This window comes from Aotus nancymaae, unplaced genomic scaffold (genome assembly GCF_030222135.1).
Source record: "Aotus nancymaae isolate 86718 unplaced genomic scaffold, 86718_ANA_hifiasm-v0.15.2.pri h1tg000040l, whole genome shotgun sequence".
In the NCBI taxonomy this organism is placed as follows: domain Eukaryota; kingdom Metazoa; phylum Chordata; class Mammalia; order Primates; family Aotidae; genus Aotus; species Aotus nancymaae.
The window spans coordinates 16,137,330-16,161,167 of NW_026988454.1; the positions used below are offsets into that span (position 1 = coordinate 16,137,330).

At 39.1% G+C, this 23,838-nt stretch overlaps 1 protein-coding gene and 1 long non-coding RNA gene across 4 annotated transcripts in view; one reads left to right on the forward strand and one right to left on the reverse strand.

Moving 5' to 3' along the window:
* Positions 1-23,838, reverse strand: part of ESR1 (estrogen receptor 1) — a 452,118-nt gene that overhangs the window by 327,447 nt on the left and 100,833 nt on the right. The window lies entirely within an intron of this gene.
* Positions 14,757-21,940, forward strand: LOC105717205 (uncharacterized). The gene is made up of 3 exons (XR_002478405.2): positions 14,757-14,896; positions 19,011-19,142; positions 21,325-21,940. It is a non-coding gene; the product is annotated as an uncharacterized LOC105717205 (long non-coding RNA).

Sequence of the window (23,838 nt, forward strand, 5' to 3'; positions counted from 1 at the left end):
TTTTTGTTCTTTCTCTCTTCTTCAAACTTTTTTCTCTCTCATTTGAACACTTTTAGTTTCTTATTTTTTTGCTCAAAACAACTGAAAGTGTCAAACTGATTATCTCCTGGTCTAATTTGATAGATTAGATAGATTTCTAGAAAGAGGCTTTATCTGTCTAAACTTCTTTTGCTTCCCATTGTGACAAAATCTTTGAAAAAAAATGGACTCAGTCATGTTTACAATAGTAAAATTACATATGTAAATAGTTAATGATACCGTAACGCTTTTGCCTAAAATTTCTAAATCTTGGCTTAATTCTCCTTTGCTTTATATGCATAGACCAAATCACACACCACCTTTACCTCTTGGAAAGAAGTGGTCAATTTTAAGATTCTTCTTCATAGTTTAACCAGCTTCAGTTGGTTAAACATCTAATTAGAGTTATATTAAATTACATATTAGTTACAGTTATATATCAATTATATTTAATAACTGATGTCTTATGAAATAGTTGGAATTATAACTGCCTTTATTAGTGATGGCTATATTTCAAATTCTGCATGATAAATATTTCTACAGTCTTTTCATTCAAGAAATGTTTAAAACAAAATATCTTCTAAGCAAAATAGCTTTTCCATTTTAATTTCATTAACAGTCTGAGTTCAGCTTTTAGAAAAGTATGGCAAGTATTGTACAATATTTTCTTATTTATAAATGAAAAATTCAGAGTGCGTAATGCTGAAGTGAATTGACCCAGGTGTACCAGAATGTCAACACAACTTAGATTCACAAAGCATCTGAGTTGGTTGCTGAGGCAAAGAATTTCCTTTTTTTTTTTTTTTTTTTCTTTTCGAGATGGAGTCTCGCTTTGTCACCCAGGCTGGAGTGCAGTGGCACAATCTCAACTCACTGCAGCAGCCTCTGCCTCCTGGGTTCAAGTAGCTGGGACTACAGGCACTCCCACCTCCTAAATAGCTGGGACTAAAGGCACTAATTTTTGCATTTTTAGTAGAGAAGGGTTTTGCCATGTTGGTCAGGCTGGTCTTCAACTCCTGACCTCGTGATCCATGCACGTGATCCATGCCTCCCAAGTGCTGGGATTATAGGCATGAACCACTGCACCTGGTCCTAGAATTTCCTTCTTAACTCACCTATCATGCCCATCTCTCCACTCCTCTATTACAATCAGGCTAATATAACTTGAGCTCTCCTCAGCCCTCTTCAGAATTTTTATTTAAAACTCTTCCGTACACCACTATGCCATCATATCTTACTACAATCTTCCTTTCCTGTTGTTCAAAACCATCTTAAAATCTTATTTTCTCTGAAGCTTTTTGATTGATGGGAATGGAGACGTAAATAAATATGCAACACCCAATTGCACATGTTCACATGAATATTTTATAGAAACCTCAAACTTAGTATATCCCAGACTGAACACATAATCTAACCCCTGTGTAGCCCAGTCTATCTTCCTGCTAGTGTTCATCTCACTACGTCATCCACATTCAATTACTTATAGCCCAGAAATTCAGTGTCCAGTCAGTCACCAAGCATGTCAATTACAGACTCTAAATGCCCTCTGTCATTCCACTACTCACCATTCCAGCTGCCACTGTGACAATCCATAGGAGAAATAAAGATGGTGCCTATGCAACTGTGCATCTTAAGAACTATGTACTGGTGGAGCTTTCCTTAGGTAAGTGCTGCGAACTGAATTAACCTGCCAGCTACTTAAACAGATAAATGAGATTAGCCATTTAAATGCTGTGGAAAGTTTACTCTAAATGAAGAATTGTCCCTTATATACCATTTTCACCATCAGCTTACCAGATTTGGTACTGGTCTCCAATTTTTTTTTTTTTTTAGATGGAGTCTCACTTTGTCATCCAGGCTGGAGTACAGTGACGTGATCTCCACCTACTATAACCTCGACCTCCCGGGTTCAACTGATTCTCCTGCCTCAGCCTCCCAAGTAACTGGGACTACAGGCATGTGCCACCTCATCCAGTTAATTTTTGTATTTTTAGTAGAGACGGGGTTTCACCATGTTGGCCATGATGGTCTCGTTCTCTTGACCTCGTGATCCACCTGCCTCAGCCTCCCAAAGTGCTGGGATTACAGATGTGAGCCACCACGCCCAGCCACTGGACCCCAATGTCTGCCTCCTCCCAGTGTATGCTATCTGATTTCTAAGGCAAATTGCAGTTAAGCTGGTTCCAACCAATTTAACATCTGAGGACTTTAATTAAAAGAGGATCTTCTCCCAAATTCTGGCTATCAGAATGCTACCAATAGGTTACCTAAATGCAATCTAAATTGTAATTAAAATCATAGGAATATTCACTCCAATTTAACTTTCCCCTTGCCATAATTACACTTACAGGGTTGGGGGAGGGTGTGCGTGCATGTGGTGAGAGTTGAGATCAGGGCTATTGAAGATTAGAGTAAGTTTAATAGCAATTCATTACTGCTAACTGGTATAAAAAGACTATAATCGTTGCTCCTTGGTCAGAGATAAAAGTGAACATTTTCTTAGATTCCTGGAGGCTGCCATTCAATATTATAAGCCTTTGTTAATAAATGAGTTTAATCAGATCTTTCTTTTGTGGGCCCAGAAGCCATGCTTGGAGAGATGCCTTCAGAAGTAAACTTCCAAGTCCAGATTTCCCGACAAGGTGTTGGTGAAACCACTGACAATTCTGGCATTCAGATCAACCTAAATATGTAAGTCAATAGCAAGATAATAAAATGTTCCAGAATCTGCAGGACTGGTATGCACATTACTAGACAGTATCCATACATAAAAGCACAGAAACATGCTGTCATCAGGAATATGAATTAAAATATGAAGAGCTATATTTTTCCACATAGCCCAGGAAGTTATATTCTGAATTTACTAGAACATCATTACTAGAACTCAGATTGTCACTACCAAAGGTTCTTTGACCAACAGGAAAACACAAGGCACAGGAAAGGATGGACCATATTCCTTAGTTTATTAAGAGCCAGGGTTGTTGTTTTTCTTCTAAATAATTGCCGACTTAAAGGTTGATAAAATGATACAAAATATTCCCATGTACATTTTACCTAGATTCCCCAAATGCTAACATTTTATCATACTTATTTTATTATCCTGTCATCCATCTGTCTATCTACCAATGTATCTATTTTTTTTTTCTAGGATGTTTGAGAGCAAGTTGCACATCAGCATGTATTTCCAAAAACAAGGTCCTATGTTTTAACTTAACCCCAGTGCTTTTATCAAAATCAGGAAATTCACATAGTATTATTTTCAAATCTATAGACCTTATTTGAATTTTGCCAATTGTCTTACTAATGCCCATTTTCTGACCCAATTCAGAATTATACTTGTATTGAGGCATCATGTCTCTTTAGCCTCCTTTGGTCTGGAACAGTTCATGACCTTGACAATTTTGAAGAGTTCTAGCCAGCTATTTTGTGGAATGCCCCTCAATTGGGGATTTTGTGATGTCTCTTTCAGGTTACAGATTTTTGGCAGGAACATCACAAGAATGAGGCTTTCTCCTTTGTGCATCGTATCAGAAGCACAGGATGTTAATGTGTCCCACTACTGATGTCACCTTTGATCACCTGGATAAGGTAGGGTCTGCCAGATTTCCTCCTCTCTGTAAAGTTACTATTTTCCCTTTGCAATTAATAAGTATCCTACGTGGAGACACTTTGAGACTTTGAAAATATCCTGTTTCTGGTCCTATTTCCCCTCACTAATTTTAGCATCCACTGCTGATTCTTGCTTCAAACAATTATTGCTCCACTCTCCCTATGCCTTACCTTCTTTCTGGACACACAGCTGAAGTACAGTTCCTTGTCCTCTTACATCTAGGAAGGTTGATACAACAAATTCTAGCCCATAGAGCTATAATTATAAAGGGTATATGCCGCTTCTAGGTTTGCCCCCCAACAAATGTCTCCTATTATTCTCTTTATTTTATTTATTTATTTTATTTTATTTTAAGATGGAGTCTTATTCTGTCACCCAGGCTGGAGTGCAGTGGCACAATCTTGGCTCACTGAAACCTTTGCCTCTCGGGTTAAAGCAATTCTCCATCCTCAGCCTCCCTAATAGCTAGGACTACAGGCATGTGCCACCACGTCCAGCTAATTTCTTGTATTTTTAGTAGAGACAGGGTTTCACCATGTTGGCCAGGATGGTCTCGATCTCTTGACCTTGTGACCCACCCTCCTTGGCTTCTCAAAGTGCTGGGATTACAGGCATGAGCCACTGTACCCAGCCACGTCTCCTATTATTCTACAAGGTCTTTGCTTCTTGGTCAATTGGATGCATAAGATCCTGCAGAGACCTCTACGAAGGCTTTGGTAGTTGTGGAACCACTAGACCTTAGGGTCTGTACCATTCAGGAAGTCCTATGAACCTGGATGAAGAAAGTCTTTCTTTTAACTGGAATTTGATATTTCCCTTTGTGAATACAGGCAGCAGCAACAATAGTGTTAGCAATACCAATGTCTTTGTCACCAAGATAAATCACTTATAGTGCATATCACATTGTACTAGGTGCAGACATCTTGAAATATATTTACCTATCACTAACTTGAAATTAACTTAGCATTTTAATTATTAGATCTGTCACTGTATCTTTTTTTTCTTTCTGTCACATTTAGAAACTGTGCTGAGAGGAGATTTATTGGCTTCATCAGACTGCTAAAGGTGTCTAAGACCCAAAATAGGTTAAGATGGAGGGAGCAGTTCCCTCAGTCACTACATTTTGAGGACCAGCTAGGGAAGCAGGTGGGGAATATTTACAATAGAATTCACATGAAAGAGAAATAAACTTTTACTCTCTTAAGCTGAGATATATGCTGTTATTTGTTCAGCAACTATCTTATCCTGACTAATCAAGAGAATAAAGTTGTAAATGTGGAAATTATATGCCTGGGAAGATGGTTAAGGCCATGGGATTGGATATGATCTTTAAAAAGGGAGACAAGGCAAGTACTGAATTTGGGGCAATTGCTACATTTTGGAAAGGAAGACAAAAGAAAGAGATGAAAGAAGAGTCTGAATAGAAGAAAGAGAACCAGAAATACCCAGTGTAAAAGATTCTATGAACCTGAAACCATATTTTCATTTCCCAGATGTCTTCATATAGAATAATTCCTTATGTGTTGTCTGGAAAGATAAGAAACTAAACCACTTCAGAAGATTTTCTCAACTACATCTGTCATTTACAAGAAGACAGGTATTGTACTTCTCTAACTCTAGATTTCCTTGTCTATGAAAAAATTGCAATGCAGACTAGAGAAAGTAATGTAAGTAAACACATGCAAAAGAACCTACTACAACTTCTGACATGTACCTATCACTAGGTAAGTTAGCTCTCTTTCTCCCCAATCTTTCCCCCTTCTTACCCTCATTACCAATCCATTTCATGTATTAGAGTTTAAAAGAACTAAAGAGTATATTAAGAAAACTATAATTTTTTTCTTAAGTCAAAAGCACAGCATTTTAGACATTATACTTGCTACAGTATTTATAGCTATACAAGCTATAAAACTAAGCAAAATCATTATTAAAATTCAAATAGAATCTTGATATTTTATTTGGAAAACAGAATGAGTGAAAAAAAGAGGTGTGTGATTATTTTTTTATTTTTTATTTTTTTGTTTTGTTTTGAGACAGGGTCTTACTCTATTGCCCAGGTTGGAGTGCAGGGGTGCCATCTTGGTTCACTGTAACCTCCACCTCCCAGGCTCAAGCAATCCTCCCATCTCAGTCTCCTGGGTAGCTGAGATTACAGATGTCTGCCACCATGCCTGGCTAACTTTTGTATTTTTAGTAGAGACGGATTTCACCATGTTGGCCAGCCTGGTCTCAAACTCCTGAGTTCGGGCAATCTGTCATCCTTGGCCTCCCAAAGTATTGGGATTGCAGGTACCAGCCATAGCACCTGCCCCACCTGTAGTTTTTAAATGTCAATCAAAAGGAATCAAGACACCAAACCACCACTTACTGGAGTTTAGTATCAAAGTCCTCACGAGCTATGCAAAAATGTACGTTGGTCCTCAGGAAATCCGTTCCTTCTTTGATCGTTCAAATCCACCTCTGATCGTTCCTTCTTTGTCCTTAGTACCTCGTTCCTTATCTCATGTTCTCCTACCACAAATGCAATGCAAAGGGGAGGAGAGGGGTGCTTCAAAAATCACGAACTTTATACAGGTACATATTTTATTGTTAATATCTTTCAATACCAGATATGGATATCTGGCATATAAATATTAAGCCCCGTATGCATTCTTTAAAATTCAATTACAAAATCCAGTGGAAAATGAAAACATAGATTAATATTGCTACAGCATGTGAGGGGAAAACTGTCTCTCATCTACTTTGAAAAGTTTTATTAAGTGGCTCTTGGAATCACCATTTCCAAAACATGGATATGCGTAAACCAACACATTTTGATAACACTTCTGTAACTGAACCCCTTTCTCCTCTCACCCTAGAGTTTCTTGAACTGAGGAATGAGTAATATCCTGGACTAGAGGCTGAGAGATTGTTTTCATCATCAACAACCATCTGTAAAGAATTACAATAGAACTGAAAAGATTCTGACAAATGCTACCAAAGAATTTTCCAGATAATTCACTCTTTCTATGAAAAGTGCCAGAATCTGAGTGACAAGTCCAGGCAACGCCTCCTTCTCGTAGTTTTAGGAAGAAAGTGCTGCCATCTACAGGGTCGACATGGAACAAATGCTTTAAAAAAAAAAAAAAAAAGGTGGAGAATCTACCAGATCTTAAGGTTGTAATTAGCTACAGGAAAAAAAAAAAAAAAAAAAAAAAAAAAAAAAAAAAAAAAAAGCAATAGCATGGCTAACGAGAGTAACACAATGCATTCACTTTAAAATTTTTATTCCAAATATATTCTACTTCTTTTCTATCCAATACAGCTGCCACTAGCCACATGTGGCTATGAAGCACTTGAAATGTAGCTAGTGTGACTGGGAATAGATTTTCTAAATTTTCATTTCATTTTAATTAATTTCATTTATTTAAATGTTAAAACTGATACTCAATTCAGTCATTGAAAACTTTTAAGTATGCTTGTAACAACTTAGGTGTCCGAATCTACTTTTTCAAATGTAATTTTAAGATATCTATCTATAGATTAAATATTCCTAAAAATGTAGCATCTGAATTGCCTATGCGATAAGTGAAAAATGTACACATTTCAAATGTTTAGTACAAAGCCAAAAGAATGTTACAGTTCTTATGAATAACTGTTATATTTAGTACATGTTGAAATTGATATTTAGACGTATTATGACAAAATATATTATTAAACTTACTTTTAGTAGTTTCTTTTCACTATTTTAATGTGATTACTAGAAGATTTTAAGTGACGCGTGGCTGCCATATTTCTATTGTACAGCATTGTTCTAATTGATTCAAAAAAAGTAAATATGTTTAGTTGTTTAGTGCTTACAGAATTACATGAAGTGCTATATTTACAAATGTCCTATTTGACCTCAAAATTAACATGTAACAGACACTGGTGCCAGTATGGGTTAATGTAACATAATTTTTAGAGGAAATGATCTCATTCAGTCTTCAGTGATCATCATTGTGACTGACAGACGTCTCAAAACAGTAGAAAATTTTGGATCTTGATGAACATAACAACATAACCATTTTTATCATGGTTAATGAACTGGCGACAGGAAGCACACGTTGTAAAGAAATTCCACTAAAGTGGTGTCCTGTTCCACTTCTTCCATCGATTTCCAGCATTGTCTCCCCCACACTGTATTTTCACTGCAAAGACTGACTCCCCGCGTTCAGCAGAGCCCACTGGCCATCCCCACAAGCGCAGGGCAGACTTCTCCCTGTGGTGCACCCCTTGGTCTTTCGCGGCTGAAGCAGTCCTTATCCAGAGTAAAAACGCCTCCTTCATCAAGAGTGTCTTCTTCCAGTCTAGAACATCAAACTCCTATCTCCCCTTTCCTTTTTTTTTCCAGACTCCATACGTTTAACATATTCTTCTGTTACTCAGGCAGAAATAAAAAGAAATAAACCAGACAGGCCCATGACTCAGTTGGCAGATGCCCACACAAAGATAGGATGGCCAACCGTCCGGATTTGTTTGCCCAGGACTGTCCCAGTTTTAGTATTGAAAGTCCCACCTTCCAGGAAACCCCAGTCCCTGAGCAAACCAGGCCGGTTGGTCGCCCTACTTGCCAATCTCGCCTGTTGACAGCAAAGCCAGAGACAGGAGGGCCACACCCCCACGCTTTGCTCCGGCAACAGGGAACAGCCTGTTTTCCTGCTAAGTTTAGCCTCCTTTCCTTCACCCACACGGCATCCCTTCTCCTTCTTGGCCCCCTAAGTCACCTGTAGCTTTCTCATCCTCCAGGCATCACTCCCTGTCCAAGGCCTTCCGTCACTCCTCTGGTGCAGGTAAGTTGTACCTAACCACGTTGTATTTTAATTCTCTGCCTAGTCCCCAAGCTACCATCAGCTGTAAGCTCAAGTCAGGAGTCTTGTTCATTCTTGTATTTCTGTCTCATATTAGCTGAATTTGTGAGTGAATGTTGATGGGTCTTAGAAAGGCACGTGGGCTCTGGATAATTTTCCTGGCCTTCTTCCAGGAATACACACCTCTTCTGACATAACAACCAACCACAAACTGTTTTCACGACTGGACGTCTGCATTTCCCAAGCTTGGAGAATTTTTCCCCAGTCCCAGTCTCTCCAACACAGTAGGAAACACCATCCTGTCAGTAACTCCTGACTAACACCACCCCATTCCACCCCTAGGGAAAATAAAAAAAGGAGGCACATGTATGTACACATATCAAAAAGCCACAGCAACAATAACCAAAAATTCCTTGCTTTCATCTTCTACACTGGCTAGTGATTTTTGCCTTTGGGGGTTGGAATGGATCAATATGCATATTTCTTTCCAATGTGGGAGAAAAGAATGCACTGAAGAATGCAGCAAAGTGGAGAGAATGTGCAGAAATAATGAAAGAAGTGTACCTAGAGGTTATTACATACGGAAAGGCAACAAGTGATCTCAGAGTGGCAGGTAGTGGCAAGGATGCAAAAAATTATCAGACACAGTCCTACTTGTCTGGGAGCCACAGTGGTTATAATTTGGAAATTATGTAAGTATGTTTTCTAGATATTACATAACACATAAGGTAATAAATTGCTCTTAGCAATACAGAGAAAAATGTAAACATTCAGCAAACATTTTATTGTATTAATTTATATATATTTACTTTATGTATTTCAAACTTATCTTTTAATGTATTTAAAATAAAATGTACATATCTTTATATATTGAAATATATTCAAAGTGTTTGAACTATTAATTTTTTTTTTTTGAGACGCAGTCTCGCCCTATCGTCCAGGCTGGAGTGCAGTGGTGCGATCTCGGCTCACTGCAACCTCTCAGGTTCAAGTGATTTTCTTGCCTCAGCCGCACGTAATAGCTGGGACTACAGACACATGCCATCACGTCTGCCTAATTTTTGTAGTTTTAGTAGAGATGGGGTTTCATCATGTTGGCCAGGCTGGTCTCAAACTCCTGACCTCAAGTGATCCACCCACTTCAGCCTCCCAAAGTGCTGGGATTACAGGTGTGAGCCGGTACATCCAGCCTATATATATATATATATATATATATATATATATATTTTTTTTTTTTTTTTTTTTTTTTTTTGAGACGGAGTTTTGCTCTTGTTACCCAGGCTGGAGTGCAATGGCGTGATCTCGGCTCACCGCAACCTCCGCCTCCTGGGTTCAGGGCAATTCTTCCTGCCTCAGCCTACTGAGTAGCTGGGATTACAGGCATGCGCCACCATGCCCAGATAATTTTTTGTATTTTTACTAGAGACGAGGTTTCACCATTTTGACCAGGATGGTCTCGATCTCTTGACCTCGTGATCCACCCGCCTTGGCCTCCCAAAGTACTGGGATTACAGGCTAATATATTTTTAAATGTTAGATTGTTCATGATCATTTTTGAATACTAATTACGTAAAATAACTTTACTTGTATGATTATCAGAGCTCTATCAAGTAGGTTCTATAATTATCTCCATTTTACTGAGAACTTGTGGCACAGAAAAGTGAAGAAACTCATCCAAGATCATAGAATTTGTAAATGAAAGAGCCGGGATTGAAGGAGGCCCCTTAAAGGTGACAGCAACCCCCTGGGATGCATAGAAACATGTTCACACCACGCTCCAATAATCAAATAGCACACAAGCAAAACTAATTTATAAAAAATAACCTGCAAAGTCTATCACAGATTCAGCATGCACCACGCTGTTTTACTACAGGCTGTACAACATGCCCCCAATGGATGCTCTAAAAATACGTACACACCTTAGTAAATGTTTATTTCTTACGGGATAAGCCCGTGCATGAAAGAGTAGATAATGGTGTCAGAATAACAAATTCATTTTCTCCTTCATTTAAGTTAGAATGATAGTTATTTTTCACCTGAAAGCGGTCTTAGAAGTGTTATCAACCTTAGCTGCTCATTGGCAGCACCTGGAGAACTTTAAAAGCCACTAAGGTCTGGTTACCATCTGCAGAGGTTGTGATTTCACTGGTCTGAGAGACATCCGGGGCACTGGGATTTTTAACCTCCCGAGAGGGTTCTGATGCACTCAAGATTAAGAAGCACTGTCTTGTTTAGAGTAAGCAGAGGATTTTCAAGGTGTGTCTCCAGATCCGCCATCAACTTCACCTGGGAGCTTTTGAGAAATGCAAATTATTGCACTCCCTCCTGGATTGACTAAGAAATTTTGAGGGTGAGGCCCAGGCTTCAGTGTCGTAACACACCCTCCAAATGATTCTGATACACACTTGAGTCTGTGAACCACTGATGGAGCTTAATTCCTTCATTGAGAAATAACTGAAATCCAGAGAATTAAATTTGTTTCAAGTCACATGACCCATCCATGGTGGGGCTAGCTATAAAATGATAATGATAGCGAGCATTTATTGAGGGCTTACTGTTCTAGATATAGTGTTCTGCACTGACTAATTTCCGCAATCACTGCAATGACCTTGAAGGGATATGTTCTATTATTAGCCTATTTTATAGATGAGGAAACTGAACCACAGAAATTGCTCAGGGTCACAGAGCTGAGTAGTAAGAAAAGCAGGGATTTGAACACCTCTCCAGTCAGGAATGCAATGGGAGTATGCCAAAAAGTATGGCAATACAAAAAGTATTGCCAAAAAGTGGGTGAAGTCTAAATTTCTTATGTAAACAGGAATAAGAATGACATAGTCTAGGGTAATATAGGCCTAAACCTTCATTCCTATTCACAGTTGTTTCTACTATTTTAAAGTATTCCATGAGAATGGTTATTATTTTCTTTAGTTAAATATTTAATATGTATTTAAAAAAAAAGGCTAAAAATAAATATTTAAAATGAACACCTGACAACCACCAAGGTATTACTGTTCCAGTTTTTTTTTTAATGCTTTGACCTACATTTCCATGTGTTAAACAGTTAGTAGTGGGAAAATGGTTCCATAAAGGTCTCAGTCATAGAGTTTTCTACCTTTTAAGAGAGTACAAGTGAAACTTAAATCAATTCATTACTTTCTGAGCATCTTATCATCATAACAGTGTCTACCAGTTTCTCTAGCACTTTCCCAAGAGCTTGTAGCTTCACACATAGCCTTCATCTAGTTCTCCCAATAGTCTGTGGGATAAGCATTTGCAGTGCGTTTACTGTCATGGGTTGTGACGGGAAAGAGCAGGTGCTGGGGGCAGCAACTAGCCTAGGAGGACTCAGGAAAGCACCTCATGAGAGAGCATTAAGGGAGCAGGTTGGGGGAGTGCAAAGAAGCCTACCTGCAAATTCCATTTTTACCACAATAGATCCAGGAAGGAGAAAATAAAACAAAGGAGAAGCGAAAATATTCTTCATAAGATACAGAAAGGACACAGAGAACAGGACTGCTCTGAAGATGGAAATAAGGAGAAGAGAAGACAGGAGAGTACATTATGCTGAATGTAAGGCCGGTTGCCTCGCTGGGAGCTCAGACGCACACCCCCTACCTTCTTTTTCAAAAGCTCGGACAAGCCCGGACGAGCTCGGGCAAGCTTAGACATGCTTAGGCATGTTCCTTTCTCCCATGCTCACACAGCCTGGCCTTCCCTTAAAGAACCCAGTATGCAAACAAGGTCTTGTAACCCTAGCCTCCTGCCAACCAATAGCAGTCAAGTGTTATTGACCAACAGCAGTTGAGTCTTAACAACCAATAGCAGCTGAGTAATTCCAACCAACAACAAGCCAAGTCCTAGATAAAGGCTTGTAACTTACCCAATAGCAGTCCTGCTCTCCCACAACCAATCGAACACCTCCACTCCCTATAAAAACCCCATGTCTGAGAGGAGTCCATGTGACTTCTCCAGCCCCTCCTGTCGGACCACAGAACCTCACCTGGGAGACTTAATAAATTCCTTCGCATTGGATCTTCTTGTGCTGGCCTCAGTTTCTTCTCTTTAAACTCGGCGAGAACAAACCTTACACTGAAGTCTGAGTTGGACCATGGATTCCTAAGAGGAGGGATATTTAATATTCTATTTCTAGATGCTTGTTTGTTGGGATATAGACCCTTTCTTCAGTAGAGTTTTCCACAACTACTGCCTTGTTGGGTGGCCTTTTGTGGCATTCAAAGAAAAGCAATGAGTTCTACCTCTGGACTTACCCAGTCCGTGTGGAACACAACTGTGACCCAAGGGAGGGTAAAATGACCCACCAGGTACTAATTCAGACAGGAAAAGCTGACAGCCAGAGCCCTGAAGAATAAATCTCCTCGGAAAATGTATACATGGAAGCAGTAGGGGAATTGGTCTTCACAAGTTGAAGCTTGAACCAACCTTCCCTAGATTTTCTATGGTCAGGTGACCCCTGATGTCAGCTTACTCACACATATGCATGTGAGTTTCAGTTAAGACATTTAATAAACTATGCATAGACTCATCCGTAGGATAGATTTAGATACATCTTATTAAGCTTTTACTGATTTTACAATATTCTGAATTTTACCAACCCTTTCAGGTACTAACAAAGGTATTAGGTCGGTGCAAAAGTAACTGGGGTTTTTGCCATTACTTTTTTTTTTTTTTTTTTTTTTTTTGAGACGGAGTCTCACTCTATCACCCAGGCTAGAGTACAGTGGCATGATCCCGGCTCACTACAACCTCTGCCTCCCAGGTTCAAGTGATTCTCCTGCCTCAGCCTCCAGAGTAGCTGGGATTACAGGCGCACACCACCACACCCAGCTAATTTTTTAATTTTTTGTAGAGATGGGGTTTCACCATGTTGGTCAGGCTGGTCTCAAACTCCTGACCTCGTGATCTGCCCACCTCTGCCTCCCAAAGTGCTAGGATTACAGCCGTGAGCCAGCACGCCCAGCCATGCCATTACTTTTAATGGCAAAACCACAGTTACTTTTGTGCCAACCCAATACCTGAAGGATCCAATCTGATGATGAGAGAAGCACAGCTGCACTTCCCTAAGAATGACCCCTGAGGAAGGTCTGTTCCTTCTTGGGTATACACATCAGCAAAAATATTTGTAAAATGTAACCATAGTGCAGTGTCATTTTATCAAAACTGAAAACATGTCCAAAACTTCCATTATCTAGATATCAGCTACCAACTGGTGTTCTGCAGTTAAAGCTGCAGGGCGTGGTGGGGAAGGCTAAGGAGACATTAACCTAGTTTAAATTGTTTGGACATCTTAAATATACTAAATAGCCTTTAATTTATAAATGTAATTTTAATAGATCAGCAGGAGCATATTGTCTTATGCAATGTAACTCCTAAGAATATTCTAGTTTTATGTTTGGGTTTCTAGACCATGGAGTACTTTTTGATAGGTTTATCATTATTACTCCCAAATTGCTAGTAATTTTTCTTTTAACTCATTGTGATGACAAGAACACTAGAAAGAGATTAGGAAAGACACCTTTTAATGTTCAACTCTGCCAGCAAATCAGTGAGACCTTGGGTGAGTCATTGCCCATCTTCACCCCCAGACTCCTCTTCTGTTTTTTTGTTTGTTTTTTTGTTTCTGAGACAGAGTCTCGCTCTGTCGCCCAGGCTATAGTGCACTGGTGTGATCTCAGCTCACTGCCACCTCTGACTCCCGGGCTCAAGTGATTCTCCTGCCTCAGCCTCCAGAGTAGCTGGGATTACAGGCGCACACCACCACACCCAGCTAATTTTTTAATTTTTTGTAGAGATGGGTTTTCGCCATGTTGACCAGGTTGGTCTTGAACTCCTAACCTCAAGTGATCTGCCCACTTCAGCCAACCAAAGTGCTGGGATTACAGGCACCAGCCACCATGCCTGGCCATCCTCTTCTATAAAAAGGAAGATTGAGCTAGATATTCTCTAAAGTCCCCAGGAACTCACACATGCTGTATTCTTCTGATCCTAAATGCATTATTATCATGGCTTCTCTTGAAGTCTTATAGAACAGCTAATGAAGAACAAATTGGTTGAAGACTATTAAATAAACACACAAAAAGGAACTGAGGAGACTATATTTTAAGTTGCATTATGACAGGAGATCCCCTGAGGCATCTATAATAGTAAAAGTAATTTGCTTCTTAGCATCCATTTTGCTACCTCTGTTTGGGAAAACAAACAAACCAGCCCATAACTACCCAAATTTCTACTAAATTTCTACCATGCAGGTGTCTCTAAAGAATGAAACCACAAAGCAAGACATGAAACCACAAAGAATTCACATGGCCTGCACATTCAAACCTTCCAGGGATTTTAGAGACTTTGCAAAACTTTACATTCCTAAAGTTGTATAAGCCACTTTACAGTTTAGAAGATACCTTGCTTCAGAGAACAGTCAAAGGTAAATACTCCCCTACATTGAGCCCCGAAATGGCCTCTGTGTAGAAGCACACTCTAATAGGTTCCTCAAGGTCAGACAGTTGCTTTATTACAGGAAATGGATGAAGTCATTCCTGGCTCTCAGTTTTTCTGAAAAACTACCTGCTTTCTCAGTTTCACACACCACACCCCTCTATAGCTCTTGTTTTGCCTCCTTGGTCATGGCACCTGTTCTGAGAACTGAAGCTTCCCTCTTGGTTCTAGTTGCGCATGAGAAAACACGATTCCAAAAACACAAACAAGCAAAGGGGTCCAAGGAAGAACTTCAGCTCTTGAGTGAAACAACAGCTAAATTTGTTCATAGTAATAATAAACACGCATGAGCTCACTCTTTCAGAAAGCAGTAATTTGAGCAGCAATTCTGAGGTCAGGATCCAAGGTTCTAGGCCAGCTCCAGCCCAGCCTGCTCTGACCAGAATGTATTTCTTCCAGACTCAGGGTCTTGCTTTCAGCCATTTGGGGGACAAGAAAGGAAGATGAGAAGAAAGGCAACAGACAAGAGAGATGGAAACTTTTTAATATGTCCTTAAAAGCCTCTTTATAGAGATGAGTAATAAAAAGATTGGGGCCAGCAAACATTTCCACATTTTCTCTAAACAGTTATAAAACTGAGAGTCTTCTAAGGTCAGAGTTAAAGTAGTACAGCCTTGTTTTTGTATTTTAAATGTTTTTTTAACGGAACGTTAAAATAGCCTCAGTACCAGTAAAAGGTGTGCACAGGAGTATTATTTGATTCAGGAGAGAGGTAATGGGACCCACCAAGTAGGGAGGTTACACAGTTTGGATGTGAACCCTCACTAATGCAAAGGAAGTCTCTCTGCACCGCCCCCTCTCACATACACGTTTTTACTCTCCTCCTCCAATCAAGAAATGATATTCTGTGAGATCATTTATTTTCTTTTTTATTTTTATTTTTATTTATTTTATGTATTTATGTATGTATGTATGTATCTATTTATTTATTTATTTTTGAGACGGAGTCTCGCTCTGTTACCCAGACTGGAGTGCAGTGCGTGATCCCGGCTCACTGCAACCTCCACTTCCTGAGTTCAAGTGATTCTCATTTAAGTGATTCTCATGCCTTAGCCTCCTGAGTAACTGGGATTACAGGCATGCACCACTACACCCAGATGATTTTTGCATTTTTAGTAGAGATGGGGTTTCCCCATGTTGGCCAGGCTGGTCTCCAACTCCTGACCTCAAGTAATCCACCCACCTCAGCATTCTAAAGTGCTGGGATTAATAATCCAGGGTGAGCCACCATGCCCGGCTCATTTAATTTATTTTCACCAGTTAGAATTTATTACTCTCAATTCATTCAAAAACCATTAATAGACAGTATCTACCAGCCAGAACTGTTGTTAAGTATTGAAAATACAGCATTGGATGAAACAAATAACTCTACCCTCATAGAGCTTATATTCTAGTATAGAGAGACAGACAAATAAATGAGTAACATACACAGGAGGTAAGAAAGTGATTTCAGTACTTTGGGAGGCCAAGGCCAGCAGATCACAAGGTCAGGAGTTCAAGACCATCCTGAACAACATGGTGAAACCCCGTCTCTACTAAAAATACAAAAAATAGTAGGGCGTGGTGGTGGGCGCCTGTAATTCCAGATACTCAGGAGGCTGAGGCAGGAGAATCCCTTGAAATCGGGAGGTGACCGTTGCAGTGAGCCGAGATCACACCACCGTACTCCAGCCTGGGCAACAGAGCAAGACTTCCGTGTCAAAAAAAAAAAAAAAGTGGGATAGGAAAAAAATTCAGTAAGGAAGGGAGTAAAGTGTACATGGAGAGGAGGGGAAGAAGATGGAGGAAACGCAGTTTTAAATACGGAGGGCAGGGAAGGACTTGCTGAAGTGAAATTTGAATAATCACCTGAAGGAAATGAAGGAAATAGCATTTCAGGAAATAGCAAACAGAAAAGTTCTGGGTCAGAGGCATGTTCAATGCACTCAAGGCACGGCAAAGAACATGACGTCAAAAGGTCAGTAGGGAGCCATGCAGATTTGGCTGTTTCTGAATGAAAATGGAGAAGATGGGGAGTTTTTGCAAAGTCATGGTTGCGTGTGGTGGCTCACCCCTGTAATCCAAGCACTTTGGGAGGCCAAGGTGGGTGGATCACCTGAGGTCAGGAGTTCGAGACCAGCCTGGCCAACATGGCAAAACCCCATCTCTACTAAAAATAGAAAAGTTAGCCAGGCATGGTGGTGAGTGCCTATAATCCCAGCTACTCAGGAGGCTGAGACAAGAGAATCACTTGAACCTGGGAGGTGAAGGTTGCAGTGAGCAGAGATTGTGCCATTGCCTTCCAGGCTAGATGACAGAGCAAGACTTTGTTGAAAAAAAAAAAAGAAAGAAGGAAGGAAGGAAGGGAAAAGGAGGGGAGGGGAGGAGAGGGGAGGGTCATGAGGTGACCTAATTTCCATTTTTAAAGAACAGAGCTGACTGGACATGGACAGGAAAGACAGGGAAACCAGCTCTGTGGCTGCTCCAACACTCCAAGGAACTCTGGTGGTAGCTAGGAGCAGATGGGTAGAGATGGCAGTGATAGGAAGTGGTTAAATTCCAGATAGCCAACAGGATACTCTGATGTTTAGATGACCCCATGGAAGACAGCAGTCAAGAATGACCCCATGGTTTTTGGCTTAAGAACTGGAAGGAAGAATCTGCCATAAATCAAGATGGGATTCATTGTAAGAAGAGGAGGTTTAAAGGGGAGTTTGGGGTTTTTGGTTTTTTTTTTTTTTTTTTTGAGACAGGATCTCACTCAGTCGCCCAGGCTGGAGTGTAGTGGTATAATCATAGCTCACTGCAGCCTCAACTTCTCAGGCTCACACAATCCTCCCACCTAAGCCTCCCCGGTAACTGGGACTACAGGCATGGACCATTATGTCCGGCTAAGTTTTGTATTTTTTTATAGAGACAGGGTTTCTCTATTGCCCAGACTGGTCTCGTACTCCTGGGCTCAAGTAATCTGCCCACCTCAGCCTCCTAAAGTGCTGGGATTATAGGCGTGAGCCACCACCTCCAGCCCAGAATTTGGTTATAGACATGTTAAGTTTGGGGAAGTTCTTAGAAATCCAAGTGAAGATGTCAAGTAGCAGTTGGACGGACACTTCTGGAGTTCAAGGAGAAAGGGAGCAATAGATGGTGTTTAAAGCTATGACTCCAGATGTCAATTTGAGAAAGGAGAGAAGTCCAAGGACTGAATCTGAGGAGCTCCAGCTCTGAGAGATTGTGGAAATGTGGAGCAACCAGCAGAGGAGACTGAGCAGGTGTGTATTGAACCTATTTCCAGATCAAAACAGAGATCTACTACATTCCTTTTGGTGGTGTCAAAACAAACCATTATCTGGAAATAGTCAAAAAAAAAAAAAAAGAAAGAAAAAGAAAGAAAAACCAGGAGGGCAAAGTATGTCGAAAGCTGGGTCAAGGGAGGTCTTAAGATGGAGGGAATGATCATTGAGGTCAAATGGGGTGAAATGGTCACATAAGATAAAAACTGAAAACTAACATTGGATTTAGCAATGGTCCCAGGTAAGATTAATGAAGGCTGACTGCTACTGTAATATGGGAACTAGCCTGAGAGAAATCAATCAAGGTTTAGCTAAATAATTAGAAATTAGGAAAAAATCTTATCATCTCCAGTTGTCCTTTGTTTCATAAATCTTACTTTACAGGCCAAAGGCTATAAACACTCTTTTATCTATCCCTTATGCAAAAAAAAAAAAAAAAAACCAGAGACTTTTATGCTTTTATGTTCTCTCCAGTGACAAACTTATAACAATAGTAACACCTCTTAACTAATAACAGGAGGTTTAACTATTTTTCACTTTTCTAGACTTCAGGAAATTATAGGTGATTTTTTTCTTCATTAAAAATAAACTTTTGTTTCTTTTCCAAATTATAACTGGAATTCAAAAATGTGTATTTCCATTGACTATTTTGACTTGAGTTTTTGTTCTCCATTTACTCTCTCCTCCCTGCTGCTTCTGAAGGTTTTTTCTGTTTGTGGGAGCATCTCTGATTTCTCTCTTTTTATCCCCTTGCAATCTCTGACTCCTCTCCAGGTCCTCATTCTGCATCATCATAGTCAGTTTTATCTTGGGCACCATAAAATTCTACTTCTTCCCGCAGTAGCAGACTGATGTCACCCACAGAACATAATGGATTCTAGGAACAGGCCCTCAGAGGAAAAGTGGGTAAGTATAAAGATGGGTAAGAGGAAGAGAGAAGCTGGAGGCTGGGGAGCTTAATCATGTGTTTCCACTCATTTCCACATAAAACAGTTAAACCAGAAACTGCAGGATATTGAAATTCCATGTCAACAAAATCGGGCCAAACTTTTACCTAACTATAGAAACACTATGGCAATATCTATGCACCCAAACTGTTGCAACTGGCTGGGAGCCAACACATTAAATGCAATCAGGCTGGCGCGGCGGCTCATGCCTGTAATCCCAGCGCTTTGGGAGGCCGAGGCAGGTGGATCACTTGAGGCCAGGACTTCAAGACCAGCCTGGTCAACATGGTGAAACCCTGTCTCTACTAAAAATACAAAAATTAGCCAGGCATGGTGGCGCACACTTGTACTCCCAGCTACTCAGGAGGTTGAGGCGGGAGAATCGCTTGAACTAGGCAGATGGAGATTGCAGTGAGCCAAGATCACGCCATTGCACTCCAGCCTGAACAAGAGTGAGACCTTGTCTCAAAAAAAAAATTGCAATCAAATAACCCATTTGGAGAATAACTTCCTATTTGCATAAATTTTCCAAACTGATTTGTGTGTATAGAAATTCTCTTCTTCTCGATGGCTGACAGGACAAACCAAAATAGTGACAGTTTGTAGGATCTTTTTGACAGGCTATCATAATCCTAACTTTAAGGCACGTCAACAGTGTAGTTAGTGACTGTATTACTATGCTAGCAGTGTAGTGGGTATGTTAAAAAGCCGAAAACTTCTGATTTATTCATTATGGTGAATCTCACAGTATGATCAGCAAATAAAAGTTACTACATGTTCAACATTAGATTTGATGATTTGGTGTTCTTGGCTCTTTTAAAAAATTATGACCGAGAATAAAGGAAAGGTACACACTCTGGATGCAACGAAATGAATTATTTTGTTAGTCTATTGGTCTTATTAGAACCTAGTAGCTCCAGAAAATTCTTAACAAATGTTTTTCTCCTGGAATATCTTCTAAAAGAGAAAAAGCAGTAAAGCACAGAAAGAAACATCGTACTGCTCAGAACCCTCCTAAATAGTTTCTGAATGTAAGCATTTTTAGAAAAGAATATTAAATATTTTTAAATGCTGAAGACACGTTAAAATAAGTACTATCTGTTGAAAATAACATTTTAATTCCAGAGTTTAGTCCTTTCCATTGTGGTGAATTTGATGCATTGAAAAGAAGTAAAAGAGAATTTTTTTTCTACAGTTTGGGATTTTGAACTATAATTTTTCTATTCTGGTGAAAACATTTTGCAGAAAATTATGGAAACATACATAGGGACCCTGCAGCAATATTATAGATTTCTAAAAAAAAAAAAAAAAAAAAAAAAAAAAAAAAAAAAAAAAAAAAAAAAAAAAAACCTGTTGCAATATAGACGTGAAAATTGAATTTAAGATTAAGAAGTAAAATAAATAAATAAATAAATAAAAAGATTAGGAAGTAAACTGAGAAAACAATATTTAAAAATAATGCAGTTTAAATGTGTCATTGACTCAACATTTCCCCCTATATTCTAAATCAATATTAATAATACATTTCAGAGTGCATCCGTTTTTGCCATTGCTAATTTTTCTCTATTATGCCAGAGTACGAGTAAGATTTTTGCTATTTTTTAAAAAGGCTACATTAAGATTCAGTCTCAAAAGAGGTTCAATTCCTAGTAACTGCAGGTGCATGGCACTTACTGCTAATTGGACATGACTGCTTTTAGCAAATCTGGTAGCTGCTAAAAGCCGCTGTTGCTGTGGTGCTGCCTCACCAGCACGCAGGGCATGGTACCTCTCCACTACCAAAGCTCCATGTCCACAAAATTTGCCAACTAAAATACCCAGCCAACTCCTTCACTTAAATGCATAGAGACAGAAATCTCAAAGAGCTACCAACAAGATCTCTGCAAGAAAATGAAGCCCTTTTAATGCATATTAAATATTCTCATTAAAATAGTCCAGTAATGCATCTTTCTGTTAGAATCTGTTGTTCTGAGCCCTATAACCATGTAGGGTAGGTTTCAAAATAAAATGCTGCTATTGGCACATTAAATAATTATCTTCTCTCCTGTGTGCCGTACCCACTGGCTGGTACACTGTAGTTTTGGAAAATATTGTGAACCAAGTTCTATCTGTGTCTCATATCATCTTTTGTGTTTATGTAGGATGTTTGCTCTGAGAAAACTAAAAATACTTTGTTTAAATTGGATCCCATTTTACAGTTAAGTGAACCTTACCAGGTAAGTCTCCTGGTTTGGATATTAACTCTTTCCATTTGGGTTTCCTTTTCCCCTAAATTTCTACCTTCAGTAGAAGTGTTCACTTTTATCAATAGTGATTTCATAAAACATTCAATGTCTGACAAAACTGCCATCAGAGCACCACTGCTGTCATTCATTTTCCAAGACCCTGCATCTTATTCTTAGCATTACGTGCATTCTATGATGATAAGCTGGGTTATCAGAAAGGAGTCACGGGGAACATGTGAGAGAGAAAAATCCAGAAGTTGTAACATTAAAATAATCAAACTTTTACTCTCAAACAGATAATGAATGAATTGCCTGGCTGTACAATTATGGACCAAATACATGTAAATATTATACAAGTGAGCATGTGTTTCCTCCTGTTTTCTAGTTTGACCCCATAAATCATAGGCCTCAAAAAATCCCAGTACAGAGCCTTTCCCTAAAGAAGTTAATATCACCCATTTTAGGCAAATTTGTCCAGGATCATATGGTAAGTCAGGCTCAGCCAAAAATTAAGGCCACTAATGCTGATGCCAAGCTGATTAATGTTTCCTTAAACATCTAAATTGTCTATCAAATGCTGTTCTAAGTGTCTGAAGACTAGTACTAGACTCTTACAAGATTTAAACTTTAGTTCGCCACGGTTGTCTGCTTTTACTGCATTTCGCATAAAAACAATATTTTTCCTGTATTTGGGTTGATTTTCCAGGTTCTCCTCAAATAATCATTGGGCTTCTGGAACAAAAGCTTACAGAAACAAGATGAACAATTTGAACTCTGACTTTTGTTTTCTATTTGTGAGAATGTGATTTTTTTTTGACTTTCTAATCACAGTTATAAAATTAAGCCTGATTTTCAGAACGAAGTTTACCTGATTGTCAATGACTTCTCAAGTCCCCTATCTTCAAAAATTGCACATTTGATGGCAAAATACAAAATCTGTCTGAAGAGGTCTTGTTTTACTGTTAGCATTCGAGAAGAAACTTCTACTTCAAGAAAATCAAAGAATTGCCTCTCACCCTAAAGGAAAACCATGTTGGAAAGCTTGGCAAAGTTATACCTGGTCATTTACAATTTTTTATTAGAAACTTGGGAAATGTTCTTCACTAAAAGAAACCTTTTAAAATTCCTAGAGAAGTCGCTTCCTTGCTCACTGGCATTATGAGAACATTGACCCAAATCTGGGAAGAGGAACCAAATACCACCTCTCCCCCTTGCCCACCATCCCACTAAACATACTCTACAAATTACCGGTCACCAACTCTCCATCAGTATCCAAACTGCCATTAACTGCCATTGCTGAGAATGATTGATTACACAGCATCGATTATCAGAGACAGTAACAAAGGTAACTTTTACTTTCTGGAAAACTTTTGCCATAGGAAAAAATATACTCACAAGTGTACAGAAAGAAAAATTCAATCCTGTAAATGTGGATATACATAACCAGAGCTGAATTTTTTTTCATGAAGAGTTTGAATGTATAAAACTCTTGAATCTACATGAAAAAATAAACCATGAAGAAATATCCTAAAAAGCAAGTATTAGTTTACATGACACAATATGAAATGTATCTAAGTGTCTTTCTCTGATAACACCCATCTATACTCATGTCTCCCTCCCTTGTTCCTTTTATATTTAAAACCTGACATGTGGGACACAGTTAGCATCTTATGTAAATCATATTTCGTAGCATTTATTAGCTGAGTGTTGAAATCATATTTGTTATGTAACCATAAGATGTTCTATAGGATAATCCTATTCACTAATCGTTAGAGGTCTCTATAACTTGTTTCTCAATGAGATTGTAAGATCTGTGTTGACAGAGATCTATCTAGCAGTTCTTTTTCCCCCATTGAGCTAAATTTATCACAGTGGCACAGCAAGATGCCTCTCTGCCTGCCTCCCAGACTGGAGACTCTATGATCCCCTTCCTCCAGAGTAATATGGAGACACACGGTGATCCAGCTAGAATTCATTTTCCAAGTCCACCCTGCAACTAAAAGTGGATTCCCAATGTATTTTGAGAAGTAATGTGTACAATTTCCGTTTATTGCTTAAGGGGAAATGCCTATGGGGAAAGGTTGTTCAGCAGGTACAAAGTTGCATTTAGATGGGAGGAATAAGTTCTGGTGTCCCATTGCACAGCAGGGTGACTGTGGCTAACAATAATGTGTTGTATATTTCAAACTAACTAGAAAAGAGGATTTTGAATGCCTTACCACAGAGAAATGATAAATGTTGAGATGATGGATTTGCCAATTACCCTGATTTCATCATTACACAAGGCATACGCATGTCAAAACCTCTCATTTTATCCCATGAATATGCACAGTTATTATATTCAATTAAAGTAAAAATAATTTTTAAAAAATGGCTGACTCTCTTGTCCACTTTTTCCCCTTTTCCACAAGCTTTTTTCTTTTTTTGTCT